Consider the following 14,882-nt stretch of genomic DNA (forward strand, 5'->3'; position numbering starts at 1 on the left):
CCCTCCCTCCCTCCCTCCCTCCTTCCTCTCCCCACCCCCCCTCTCTCTCTGAGTGAGGAAGAATAAGAGGGTTTAAAGGTCACTGAGCCCCTCAAGACCAGGCAGGTCTTCTTGAGTTTCTGTTGGAAACAAAGCGAGAACTGGAGATGCTGGCAGTGCTCACAGGCTCTCAGACAGCTGGAGTGTTTCTGCATGATTTAGCCTCATGTAACAAGTCTGGCATTTCTAAGTTTGGGGAGGAGAGATGAGATGAAGTTCATGTTCACTTGGGGTTATCTCTGTAATCATTACCCTTTGATGCCAGTAATATTCAACTCAAAAACCTAGATAATCTTCTCATTATACAGAGTGTAGAATCATCCCAGAATTCTGAATAGTAACATTTCCACACAGGGAACGCTTCTCTGTGCATCATGTCCTTTTCCTATGAATTCACTTCTTGGCTGGCTCTCTCTCTGTTGCCCTTGACTCTCCACCAGCCCCTGATGGCATGTCATGAGGGCAACTGTGCATAGAGACCGTTCTCAGACACTGAGTTTCTGGTTTATTCAAATTTCTGTTTGGGGCGCTCTGAAAACACAGAGGGACACAGGACAGATGTGACATCCAACTGGGAACATCTGGAGAGTTTCACTGAGTGGGTAAAGTGACCTCTTCTCATTTGTGGAGACATAAATTCTATTTCAGGATGGTTAGGGGCTGCAGTAAACCAGCAGCGTGGTCACATTTCTAGGCATGGCATGAATAGTGCGGTTAGCACCAGCGCCATGTTTTAGAGACCAGGTTTGGACAGTAAATTGGCTTGAAATAAAATAAGCGAAATCTGGCTGTGATTCCACTGCTCTGGTGAGATGGTTTCAGAGCCCAGGGGGAAAGGACAAAAGGGGTCTGATTCTCTCCAATCAAGTAACGAAACAGCAGCTGTTCCCATGGGCAAGCACTACAAATGGCTTTGCTGCTGAAATAGGCTTACAACGAGTCCAGACTAATCTTTGTGAAACTGTGCTCTGAATAACTGCTGTTAACAAGCACTTGCTAAGACAGTTGCTGGGGTTTTGTTTTGTTTTGTTGTTTTCTTGTTGGGATTTCAGAGTGCAGCAAACCTCTCCTGCCTTCTCCGGTCTCTTCACTTCCATTAAGGGAGGAGAAGAGCTACTCCAAAAATCTGCAGAGAAAAGCAACCCTTCACTCTTGACTGTGGCACTGGCTGTAGATTCTGCCAAGTGACATAGTCCAACTCTGGGGATAGTCCTGGTACAAAGGAATTATAAAGAACATGTTTACTCAGACCTTAGTATGCCTCGGGTATTAAATAGCATTTGAATATGACCCACACATGACCTCACACATGCTTTGAATCACTTCTAAATTACTTATAATACTGAGGAAGATACGAATGTCATGTAAGAAAGTATTAGACTGCATTCTTCAGAGTGACAAGAAAAAGTTTACACATATTCAGTACAGATAGAAACTTTTGAATACTTTCAATCCACATTGGTTAGGACTATAGGTACAGAACCATGACCAGGAAGGTTCAACTGTACTTAAATCTGCTCTCTCTTAATATTCAGGCAATAGAACTTCAGGAAGCACCCCTCCACACAAACTCTCAACTACCTATTTTATTTGGAGTTTTTGTTTTCTTGAGATAGCATCTTACTAATATATACCCCTGGCTGACCCTGAACTCATCATAGAGTCCAAGATAACATGGAACTTGATGCAGTTCTTTAACTCAGCTTCCCAAGTGTTGGGATTACGGCTTCGTGCCACTATGCCTGAATTTTTAAAATGACTATTTTTAATGATTATTTGAGAATTTTATACAATGTATTTTTATCATATCTATCCCCAACTCTTCCCCTTAACTCCTCCCAGGAACCACTCCTCGATTCCCTGCCAAATTTCATTTCTTTAAAAAAAATAATCATAGCTGAGCGGTGGTGGCGCATGCCTTTAATCCCAGCACTTGGGAGGCAGAGGCAGGTGGATCTCTGAGTTCGAGGCCAGCCTGGTCTGCAGAGTGAGTTCCAGGACAACCAGGGCTACACAGAGAAACCCTGTCTTGAAAAAACCAAAACAAAAACAAAAAAAAAATAATCATAATCTATTGGCTCAAATTTGTGCTTTCCATGGACTCCTTGGTGTGGGTTCATCCAATGGCTCAAGAGCCACACCATTAAAGAAAATGGATTCTCTCTCCTCTCTCTTTACCAGATGCCATAGATCCTCAGTTAAGTGCTAGGGCTGATGAAGCCTTTTCCACTCTAAGCTATAAGGTTGACTAGCTTGACCTTGTGTAGACAAGTACAGCTGATAGGAGTTCCTGAGATCACTGGCAGATTTCAGGATCCACAGTTGGGTAAGAGTGTTGATGACATTGTCCAAATTTCCCAGCAGCTGACATAGAACCTTCCAGTACTATTCGAGCTAGCCATCAGGGAGGAAGTTTCCTAGTCAGCACTGACTTGATTTCTCCATGTTCAACATGTATGACATCTGCAGAAATAGAATATTACCACTAAGTTCTGTATTCAACCAACAATAATGACAATAGCTATGTTATTTGGGGACACCCCTGGCCAGCTATCTAAGGAGAGGTATCTCACAGTTGGCAATGGGTTCTTTCTGGCTTATATATTGTTTCTGGGATAAGCATAATCCCCTGTAAATCTTTTATGGGAATATACATACAAATATATTATTTTTTTAAAGATTAATAACCTATTAGTTCCAATTTGTGCTTTTCATATGTTTCTAAGTATGAGGCCACCCAGTGACTCATGGTTGACCGACCAAGAATCACACTATTAAAGACAACCAACCCTCCCTCCCCCAGAAGCCATCCTCTGCCCACAGCTCCTCAGTTAAAGGTCAGAGCTCAAGAAACTTTTCTACCTCCTGCTAGAAGGGAGTCTATGTGTGTATATTCATACAAACTCCTCTCTCTTTTACCCTGTATGTTGTTCCTTTCCAAGGATCTCTCTCTCCTTTTCATACCAATTTTCCCTCTTTAGTTTCATGGACTCTATAGGTACTCCAAATTCATCAAGCAAATTTAAAGATTTGATGCTAAGATCCACATGTGAGCAAGAATGTGCAACATTCGTCTCTCTGGGTTTGAGATAGCTCACTTAGTACATTTCCCAAATCCATCCATTTACTTTAAAATTATATACTTTTATTTTTCTTAGGACAAAATAAATTCCACTGTATATAAATGCCATGTTTTCATTCATTAGTTGATGGACATTTAGAACATCTTCATGTCCTAGTTTTGAGAATGGAACAGCTATGCATATGGATAAGATTATGTCTCAGCATGAAGAAACAGTCCTTTGAGCAAATGCCCAGGAGTGGATGGTGGAGTCAGGCCACATGGTAAATCTATTTCTGGTTTTTGAAGGAACCACTACTCTGATTTCCACAGTAGCTACACCAGTTTGCACTCCTACCAACAGCTATGAAGGTTCCCCATTTGCCATATCCTGACCAGCAATGGCTGTCTTTTGTTTTTATAATTGTAACCATTCTGATTGGGGCAAGATGAAAGTAGTTTTAATTTTCATTTCCCTAATTGCTAAGTTTAGTAACACATTTTATTAAAAAGAAATATTTCTATCCACTTGTATTTCCTCTGCTATGAGCTGAGTTGTTTTCATCTGCTGAAGCATGTGCTTGTTTGTTTCTCTCAATTCCATACCTTAGGACAAGTGTCTGGCTTTGAGCCCCCCCATACCCTTCTCACAACCGTGGCAGCCCCGACCATGTTTTTATTGTTCAGGATTATTTTGGCTACCTGGGATCTCTTTTGCTTCTCCACAAATTTTAAGATTGTCTTATCAATTTCTGTGAAGAATAATATTGACATTTTGGTGGAGAGTGCATTGAATCTGTAACTTGCTTTAGGTAGGATGGCCATTTTCACATTATTAAGTGTATCTATCAATGAGTATGGGAGGGCTTTCCATCTTCTGATATCTTTTTCCACATCTTCGGGTTTTCATTGTAGGAATCTCTCACTTCTTTGCTTAGTTTAACTCCGAGACATTCCTCTAAGTCTACTATGGGCTTGTTCCACTGATTACTTTCTCAGTATGTTTGTTGTTTGTATTTGGAAGGCTAGCGATTTCTATTCTTTAATTATATGTCCTTTAGAAGATGTCTGGTGGAGTTACTTATGTACAGAATTAAATAAGGATGCTTTGACTTCTTCCTTTCCTATTTGTATCCCCTTGTCTCCTCTTGTGTCATTGTCCTCTCTTGGCCTGCAGGGACTCCTGCACCCATGTAGTGCACAAATACTCATGGTAACCTCAAGCACATGCAAATAAATAAACCTCTAAAAAATATTTTCCTACAAAAAACAAGCAGAAAAATACACACACACACACTCACAACAGAAAACAACTTGTCTGTGAAGTTATAATCAAAGTTTCTTGTTCAGCCTGGATCCTCTAGAGAAGTCCTTCATTGCCTTCTATCTAATATTCTAGTAAATGTTTTAAAGAAGTATCAAAACTCAGCCTCATTTTAACTACTCCAACTACCAACTGTGACTTCCCCTTTAAGAATTTATTTTATCTCCTCTTATCGAAAACAGAGCCTTTCTCATACAATATATCCTCATTACAGTTTTCCCTTGTTCTACTCCTCCCAATTATTCCTTAGCTTCCTTCCCGCTTGGATCTGCTTCCTTTCTGTCTCTCATTAGAAGAGAACAAGCTTCTAAGTGATGACAAGCGAACATGACAAAAATAAAATACGATAAAAACAAAACCCATTACATCCATCATGGCTGGACAGAGGGGCCAACAGAAGGAGAAAAGCCCCAAGAGCAGGCACAAGAACCGGCAATCTGCTTGTTCATACAGCGTGTATTTACCACAGGAGGGAGTAGAAAGATGGGACTGGATAGTCATTCCTCCTTTCTTTCTTTCCTTCTTAAAATCTTGTTATTGTTCCTTCAGGGTGTCTGGAACCCAATATGGATCCCAGGCTGGCTACCAACTTATCAAAATGCCCCTGCCTCCACCTCCTGAGTGAGCATGAAATCATCATACCCAGCTTTAAAATTATTTCTTACCTTCAATGAACCAATAGTAGACAACTGGGGAAGAAATAATTATGTGCAGTATTTCCATTCCTAAACTAAGAATTAAACACACCCACATATATAAATTTGGCATATTTTATTTTGCTGACACCACATGGAAATTAAATACTCCTATATTTCCATTTAAAAAAGGCATTAGACAATTTTGAAGGTAACAAGATTGAATAAAGTTTTTCTTCACATAAAATAATCTTTCACACCAACAAAAATACTTCGGTGTGTTAAGAGAGATGTGCTATGGTAGAAAGACACGGGCTTCAAAGCAGAACAATTTAGTGGTATTCTTTCCAACTTTTTAAACAGGAAATCCAAAATTGATTTTAATCCAGACTTGTAAAATTTGAGGCCTATCTTGCCCACATCGCCAGTATCATTGTTTCCTTTTCCTAACTGATCTAGGTAGTGGTTCTCAACCTTCCTAATGCTGTGACCCTTTAATACAGTTCCTCATGTTGTGGTAACCTCCAACCATAAAATTAACTTTGTTGCTACTTCATAACTGTAATTTTTCTATTGTTATGAATCATAATATAAATATCTGTGTTTTCTGATGGTCTTTTGGTGGTCATGACCCACAGGTTGAGATTCTCTGATCTAGGAGTTCTGTCTTGATACTACCAATCTAAGAGCCAGAACTGATTTCTGTGCTCAGTTCTTGATTTAATCACATCAGCAGTACCACTTGGACTGTATTCAGCTGCTTTCAATCTTCAGAGCTTGAATTTGCATCTTATTGGGTTCCCAAGGTGACCTGAAAGGACTTTAGCATTTGAAAAACTGCAACTCCAATTTAGAATCTTTAAAATAAAAGAACAAAGTGAAAAGCCACATGTAGAGGTTCATACCTATAATCCTAACAGTTGAGAGGCTGAGGCAGGAGGATTTCTATGAGTTCAAGATCAGTCTAGGCTACATATTAGTTCCAAACCAGCATGCACTACAGCGTGAGACACTTTCTCAAAGTAAAACAGAAGCAAACAAGCAAAAAAGGAGAGTAAAAGAGAGAAGAGAGGAAGAAAAGAAAGCAGAAAGAATTGTTACTAAAATCCCTCATTCTACTTTTTATTAATAATTTAAAAAATAGACAGTTCCATTGTCTTCTTTGCTGGCTTTTCTTGTTTTTGAAAAGGCATTCTGCTGTTACTATGCTGAAGAGCTACATGAGACAGAAAGCTTGGCAGCCTTCCCACAATCCTCAGCATGTGGGAATAGCAAGCAATAAAGTGTTAGCCCCTGCCAACTGGTGGCTCCGTGTAAATGTCTCTGTTAACAACGAACACTGCTGCTAGCAGGCATCGGAGCAAAGCTGCAAATCTGTTCCTCTCTCTGGTGTGGAAAACACCACTGAAAAAGTCACCTAATTACTTGATTAAGATGTATCAATCCTGAAAACTGTTGATCTAGAACACTGAGTCTCTGACATTGACTTTATTCTTGATTAAACAGAATAGTTCCAAGCTGGTTCTTCCATATTGTCTCCAAGTGCTGTCTCCCAGGCAGTAGGAAAAGTTTTATATATGGGACGATGAAAACCATTATGGGGCTGAGTCCTGAGAAGATGGAAAGTTCTGGAAAGGCTTTGTACAACTCTCAGATAATAACTAGGGGAAACATTACTTTTATAAGCATCTTTATTATTTTGAAAAACACAGAGGATTTTTTAGTCTCATCCTCATCCTGTTGAAATATGTTCCTGGGGAAGACCTCTCAGCCAGGTCTGCCTCCATTTCTTCCTCCTTACCTAGTTTGGTCATTACTTACCTGAGGTGGGAGTAGATGTGGTTTAGCGACAAGCTTGGTCGTGATGTCAGCTACATTGCCATTGTGAGATCAGACGGCACCCTTCAGGGATCACTGCACTAAGATATCAGCAAATGAGAGAACGTTCATCCAAGGTCTGCTTTGAAAGCTAAACGGAGAGGGAAAAAGAACATGAAATTTGTATCCCAGAAGAAGTATCATGTGTCTGTTTTTGTTAGGAAGCATTTTCTGGGACTGGAGAGATGTCCCTGCAGAAGTGTTTGCTGTGTACCTGAGTTTAGAACCCAGCACGCACATCAGGAGTTTCACGATGCCCTCTGCTGGAATTCCTGAGCACCAGCACACACATGGCACACAACCTCACATACAGACATGCATAACAATGACAAGTAGATCTTTAGAAGCACTTCCTACTGTAACTAAAATACATGAGCTCTAGTTTCCTCTTAGAAACAGCTTATTTTCTTTAAGTAATATAGATATCTGCATGTATTACAAGATTTGTATTGCTATTCCAAGTCAGGTCATCTACCAGTTCTTTGGTTTCTTTTTCATATCATAGCCAAGATATAGTCATACATGTACACATGTAGAAAAGATTATTTAGACTTATCCTGGTCTTTCTTTAGTTTTCTAAACACCAGGAGTTGTGTAAGAACAATTTTAGCTGTGGTTGTACATTCTCTGGAAAAGTCCCTTCCCCCCCCTCCCCTGCTTAGCCCGATGCCAATCACAACCTAACCATTCAGGTGATCTTGCCCTTAAGGAAGCAAGATTATTTACTTGATGTAATTGGAGTTTAATAAATAGCCTCAGTCACAAAAGGAAATTCACAAGGCTCACTTCTAGCATCATACATACACAAATTTGTCCCCAGATGTCAAACTGAGAGGGTCACAGGTAGAATAATTGTCACTTTTGCCAAATCAACAGGTCAAATTGCCAGAGGCAGGAAACAGCTCTGCTGCTCCACAGTAAAGTGATATTGCAGAATAATTTACTATTCAATAAAAAAAATCAACACTCTCTCCATTTTAAATACTGTATCCTATCACCATAGTCTATGCTTACAATGATTTTTATAACCATTGGACTATCCTTGAAAATGCCCTAAGTAGCCAAGGCACGTCTCACACCTACCTGTGTCCTTGCCAGATTCCTCCTTTGTGCACATGTGTGTTTGTGGGTAAGTTCCTTAAAGAAGAACAGGACTGAATTCATTTTTTACTGTCCTTACTGTTCAGCAAAAGCAGAATAGAGTTGGATCACTCCATATCCTTAATCATTCCAATGGTGGGAATACTGAAAAATTCTAAGTTTGAATGGACTACCAAGAGGACACATGAAGGTATAAATGCACAAGAGATAAAAGCAGTGTCTCTATTCATACTCAAGTCTGCAGTGGACTCCGGCTAGGGAGCTGGAAGAAGAGACTGCTCTGCACTTTGTGTTTATCTGTGAGAATTATTTGGACAATTTTACTCTTTTGACCTTGAGCTGCAAGCTTCCAAGACATCCTCCTACACATGATTTCCTGATGAGGTCAGCCACGCTCCAGTGCTCACTAGAGCCCATATCAGAGCAGAAGCGAGTCAGAACTGGTACCTTTTCAAACCTACAATTCAGTTAAAATGACTTGGCACAGACGTCACACTGTGTTAGCACAGGTGAGGGTAGAAAGAGCTGCCACTCCAGTCTTCTGTTCTGAAAAGTACATTGTGTCCCCAATATTTTATTCTAATGCTCTGAGTAGGTAGTTATAGGCTAAAATAGTAGATCATTATATGTATATATTGTGCCTTATGTATTCCACCAACAAACAAACTAATTAAGCATGGTCATAAACATCACAGAATTACTAATTAAAATTTTCAGAATACTATATTAATTGAATATCTTATAACAGATAATAAAAGATCAGAGTTGTAATTCTGAATTTTAGTTCACAGTTGGAACCTCACCAAACCATGGCAAATGACTTACATGTATATAGGTAACACAGACTGATATCTCTCTCATAAGTGTCTGATCAGGATCACTTACTTGCTCTGAAATTGGCCTGAGAATGCATACAATGCTCAGAAAATCTGAGCTCAGGCTTTTTGTTTGATTGAGTGAATTGAATACAGAAGATGCTGTGGTTTGAAGGTGAAATGCTTCCCATGGGTTCCCTTAGTCTGGAGTTGGTGGTGCTACTTTGGAAGATTGTGAACTCTTTAAGAGGTATAGCCTTGCTAGAAGAAATAGGTCAATGAGGGTATGACCTATTGAGATTGTAACCCAGCCCAATTTCCTGTCTGCTTTCTGTTTCCTGAATGTAGATGCCATTTGAGCAATCCTTCCTAGCCCTACTTCCTGAGAGCTTTCTGCTTCCTGACTGAGGATGCCATGTGAGCAATCCTCCCTAGTCCTACTTCTTGTGAGCTTTCTGCTTCCTGACTGACTGTGACCACTGCTACTACACCTTCCTTGCCATGAGGGACAGTAATCCCATTGTTAAACCGAGAACCAAAACCACCTTCCTCTTTAAAGTTGCTTTATTTTGTCATCCTAATAAGAAGAGTCATTAATACGTGTTGGCATTTTAATTCAGGGTTTAGAACCCAATAAGCATATTGCTAGCCTGTGTCTCATTGTCAAACTGTGGTCTCCTGTAGCTGGAAAGAAAAGCCATCTCCCAGTGCCACCAGAGGAGGCCTCTCAGATTTCCAGAGTTTTAGTCTCTACCAAAGATAGCATCCTCTGAACTGTTAGCTGGATGACTGTAAACACAACATATGATTTACTATTGAGTGCATGAGTGTGTGCCTATGCATGCGCACACATGTGTATGTGTGTGTGTGTGTGTATGTATGTATGTATGTATGTATGTATGTCTAAGTGAGCAAACCAGAGATACTCTCAGATGTTTATCAATGCTCTATTTACAATAGCCAAGATATAGAAACAGCCAAGAGCTCCACCAACAGATAAATGGACAGAGAATGTAGTACTCTACACACAATGGAATGTTATTCAGCTGTTTTTAAACAAGGAATAAAGCTGAGGTATTTACAGGAAATGATAGAATTGGAAATTACTATTAAGTGAAGTAAGCCATGTTTTCTCTCATAAAATGTGTGCATGCATCTGGTTGGTAAATCTTACCCCAATTCCCACATTTGAGAGGAATGAAATGGTACTTATGGTAATATTGGACTCAAGACAGAAAATGAGTTTCGTGTTGCAGATAAACAAGAAAGACATTTCCTCACTTGAGATGCCTGGTGCCCCCTACCAACTGGTGCTGATTGCAGAGGCCTATATTTCAGTCCTCTACATAGATAATAGGGGATGTTGGCCTTGAAATCTACTGGACTCAGCAGACTATATGACTTCAACAGAGGAAACTGCTAACCTCATTTGTGAACTTGAATTTGAGAGGCTGCCCAAAGATGTTCTCTCTACTAGACAAGCTGACTTCCAGTTAGATTTTTACCTTAAGTATTACCACCTAGATTAGCTTACCACTAATGAAGACCAGTGGGTATTTATTACCATTGCTATATAGCATTGTTATTATTAACGAAGAGAGAAACTAGCTTTTATTAACGCAGGAAACAGTGAGTGGGCTTCTGCTTGGCCAGGTCCTGTGACACATGTCAGGAATTCTACAGCAGCCACAACAACCATGTCATAGCTATGTGTGTGTGGGGGCGTGGAGGTTGGTCAAAGAAGAAAGAACATCTCAATATAAATAAAGACAACATCCAGTAATTACACTGTGTGGTATGGTCAAAGACGACTTTGCAATAGAGTGACTTTAATACAAGTTAAATGCTGAGATTATCAAACATTGGAAATGAATTTTTTAAATCCCAAATGCATTCATGAGAGTTAATTATAACACAGCTTCTTTGTCTTGCCACTAAATGCTCAATCCAATTTGTCTTTAATAAATATATAACAGGGAGACGGCGACTCCTTGAACTATCCCATGGAATACAGCTGTCTGTCAAAATGATTTAGAAAATCTGAAGTTGTTTCTTTTGTTCTCCCACGTTTGCTGGTTATTAATTGTATATGCATGGGGTTTGAAGAAAGCAGTGCTATTAATTGGGCTTTGTGGGGGACTTTATAAGATTGTGCAACAGTGAGAGGGGCTGATGAAAGGAGAGATTAATCCCCATGTAGTGCCAGGAGGGTGACGAATGTGATGACTTCCTGATGAGGCTGAAGCTCACAAAGTGTTGATTCTAATTTTAGCAAAACAAAGCAGATCTGGATCTCACGTACTTTTTACTCAAGAATGTTTCAAAATTTGTTTTACTGGAATTAGCAACTTTCTTCCAGCGAGGAGACCCTTTCTTATCCAGAATTAGATCACAGTCATCTATCATAAACAAATTACCCTTAATTTATGTAGACACAGGAGCCAAAATTATTACAACACAGTACTTTTAGTATAAAAGCAAGAACCGGCTGAACTATAAAGACATGGGAATTTTATTCATTAGTGCCATTTCCCTGTATTGGTAACATTAAAATCATGAGCATTTTAAGTCATATTAATTTGAGTTAAATACATCTACAATGTGGCTTTTGTTTCATTATAAACACAAATGTCCATCTACACCTTCTTAATAGTGTGAATACATTCTTCAACATGCTGTAGCAATATAACTCACATTGCATCTCTTTCTAATATAGCAAGCATCTGAATGTATCTCCTCCACTGGAGGAAGTGTTTGGGTTTGAATTGAAAGACACTCTTTTACTTGACTATATCTGTCACCTGTCAATATATATATCTGCAGCAGGATTCTACAAACAAAATGAAGAAAACCCAAAGCATGGCTTCCCCCATAAGCATCTCTTTCCTAAGAGAACAGATAAAAAATCTCTCAAGTTATCACCATCACAGCCCTGTAGGTTGGTCGATCACAGATTCCAGTTCTTTCTCTGGCGGAGGAGAACTCTGGGTTCTCGAGTAGCAGCAGTCAACACTGCCTGAACCAGATGACCAAAATGGCCCCTGCCTATGGTTGGAAGACCAGATTGGCCGTTGGTCCCAAGCAAGTAGACGTTGATAGTGTGTGGGTTTTTCAAATCATGGCAGTTGAACTTAAAACGCAGTCCTCTGAGAAACGGAAGCGGAAGTAGTCTAGTTCTGGCTGGTGCGTGACAAATCAACCAAGCAAGAGCCGTGTCATATCCCAGCTTCACATAAACAGATCTTTATTAAGATATGATTCATAGATCACATAGTGCACTCATCTAAGGCGTGCAATTCGATGTTGATGCTTCTTGTCACAGACTTGCTTTCAGTTTAGACTGCAGGGGTAGTTGCCCATCTGTCATCCTCCGTAAGAGCCTCATACCTTTTAGCTGTTACTCACCCTGATTCCCTAAGCTCCTATTCCATTTTCATCTCTAGGTTTTCCTTTTCATGCCAAATGAATGGAATCAATCAATATATGTTCTTTTGTGACTTAGAATAATATTTTTTAAGGCCTGTCTCTGCTATGTCATGCATTATTGTCATTACTCAAGAGTACCTCTGCTTTCATGTATGCATCACGGTTTACCATCCATTTGTCAACCAATGATCCTTCGGTAGCTTCTTACTTGGAGAAATTGTGAATAAGACAGCTGCATGTCCCCACGAGAAACATAAGATGTGCAATCCATTTAATTTTTACCTCGGTTTGCAAATGCTGGATCCTATGGTGGGTCTATGCAAAGGAGTTTGAGGACTTGCTAGTTTGGTTTCCAGAAAAAGCTGTGTCTTTCCATAAATATTGCAAGAGGAGGCAAAACTCAAATTTCTGAGTTTGAGGCCAGCCTGTTCTGCAGAGTGAGTTCCAGGACAGCCAAGGCTACACAGAGAAACCCTGTCTCAAAAAACGAAAAAAAAAAAATCTTGGAATGGCTTTTATAACTGAAAAAGTCTCGCTTTGACTAGTGAGAGAACACTTATAACTCACCTTTATGCTCACGGATGCAAGACGGCTGACGCTACCAACAACTCCAACTCTCACAGCATCACTCTTCCTTCCCTCAGCCAACTGGACTCCCACAAAGTAGATTAAAACTGCCAAATGCCTTCATGTGCAGAAGGGGAGAACCGGCTCCCTTGAGTCTCTTTCAGGAGGGTTTGGATCCCAGGCATGAGGGCAAAGCTTCTTAAGGGTCTCATCTTTGGTTGCATACTGGCATGTTGTTGAACTTGGACACCAACGCCTAAATGTTGTGCAAACATTTAGCCCATAACACAGACTCTATCTGGTTGAGAGTCCCTAGGGAAGCCCAAGGCGGGGGGTGGGGGTTCTAAAACTTGAATACAAGAGAGAGCTGAGGTCTCCATCACCTATAGCCACACAGGTATAGAAAAAAACACACCACTTCCTGGCCACATCTCCAAAAATTTCTCTCTAAATATCTAACTACCTCAGGTCCTAGTATCCCATGGGCACTGTCTAGTTCTAACAGAAAGTTAGACGGCACACTAGCAAGCTAGGAGAAAAAGCCAGAGCATGTGTCTGGGGAGAAAGAAGGAAAATATCATGAAGTAGACTTTAGAATTAGCAAGTACAGGATGTTCCCTCACTGCCGTACCCCATTTTGTTTCTCCAGGATTGTTCAGGAAAACAAATGTTTGGGAGTTTTGCTTTCTTTGGATTTGGGTAAACTTGCATTGGTATAAATAAAATATTTGGAGGACGAATGCCAAAGTCACAAAATTCATGTATGCATCCCACGTACCTCTGAGACTCAGCCTTCGGGTCATTTTAGATGCTTGAGCCTTGTGATGCCAATGTCACTCGTGATAGAGTTGTGTCAACAAGTAAAAGTTTAGGTGATCTGGGAGTTTTGAATGAGGGCTGTGCAAATTGGTAGGCTAAGAGCTAGTGAAAAGCTGGGCAAAGGGCCAAGTGAGATGGAGAATTGTGAGCAGAGACAGAAATTCTAAGAGGAAAAACATTTGAAGGCCATAGGAATTTGAACTTGTTCTTAGACAACAGAAGGCATAAGGAAATAAGCAGTGGAATGCCTCAGTTTCTCCATGGTGCAGATCCCACTCTTCTAGGATACTTCCACCACATCATCGGACAGAGCCTGTGACACCAGACCTAGTGAATGCCCCTTGTCAATTTGCATATTTAATAATGCACTCCCACTGTGGAGATGACTGTGATAGTGCCGCTGAGCCGCCCCCCCCCCCCCCCCCCCCCCCCATCTACGCTAGGCAGTTACCTGTGGATGAAAAGTTAATCCATGTTGCCTTTCCACTGGATACTTGATTACTATGTCCTCCAATAACAAACCTTTTTTATATACAGGGGAATAAGCCTTGACATAAGCCTTGGATTGATATTAGTTATCAAAGGTTAATCACAGGAAACTACTATTTGAAAATAGGCAAACTGGCTCCGCCAACAAAATCAGTTTCCCATTTATTTGGTTCAGAAGTAGAATTGTTTCACGTTAATGTTTATCCCCACTTTATGGAATTGAGGCACCTTGGCTTTGATTTTCTTTCTCTGTTCGATTATAAGTCAACTGTACTATTTATCTAGTATTCATTTACCCTTCATTCCAAGCTCCCTTTAAGTAGGGCAGAGCTTTGTAATGAACTCCAACCAATAGCCTAGATAAGTTTCAACAGGAGCTAGAACATGAGCTGTGTGGTGTCCTCTCTTCTCTGTGGTAGGCCCACATCAGCAGCATCTCTCCGCTTCCATGGGGAGATGCCCACATCAGCAGCATCTCTCCGCTTCCATGAGGAGATGCGTATCTTGCCTCCTTTCTCCTTATATGCAACCACACTGGTTACACTGTGCAAGCAGGTCATGAAGTGTTACAGTCCAATAATTGCTGGAGAAAGACCCCAGACTCAAGCAGTATGCAAAGGCAAAGGGCATTTATTCTTCAGAAAATACCAGCATGCTGGCTGGGGTCAATCATTCATCAAAATGGCGATGACTGGAGGGGCTCCCAGGCCCTTTTATGCAGGGCTGAG

At 40.5% G+C, this 14,882-nt stretch overlaps 1 long non-coding RNA gene across 1 annotated transcript; it reads right to left on the reverse strand.

The window, feature by feature from the left end:
• Positions 1-2,046: 2,046 nt before the first annotated feature.
• Positions 2,047-11,917, reverse strand: LOC116081828. The gene is made up of 3 exons (XR_004115024.1): positions 11,776-11,917; positions 6,881-7,028; positions 2,047-2,502 (listed from the first exon to the last, which is right to left on the reverse strand). It is a non-coding gene; the product is annotated as an uncharacterized LOC116081828 (long non-coding RNA).
• Positions 11,918-14,882: the final 2,965 nt, after the last annotated feature.

Source organism: Mastomys coucha, unplaced genomic scaffold (assembly GCF_008632895.1).
Source record: "Mastomys coucha isolate ucsf_1 unplaced genomic scaffold, UCSF_Mcou_1 pScaffold7, whole genome shotgun sequence".
Taxonomy (NCBI): Eukaryota; Metazoa; Chordata; class Mammalia; order Rodentia; family Muridae; genus Mastomys; species Mastomys coucha.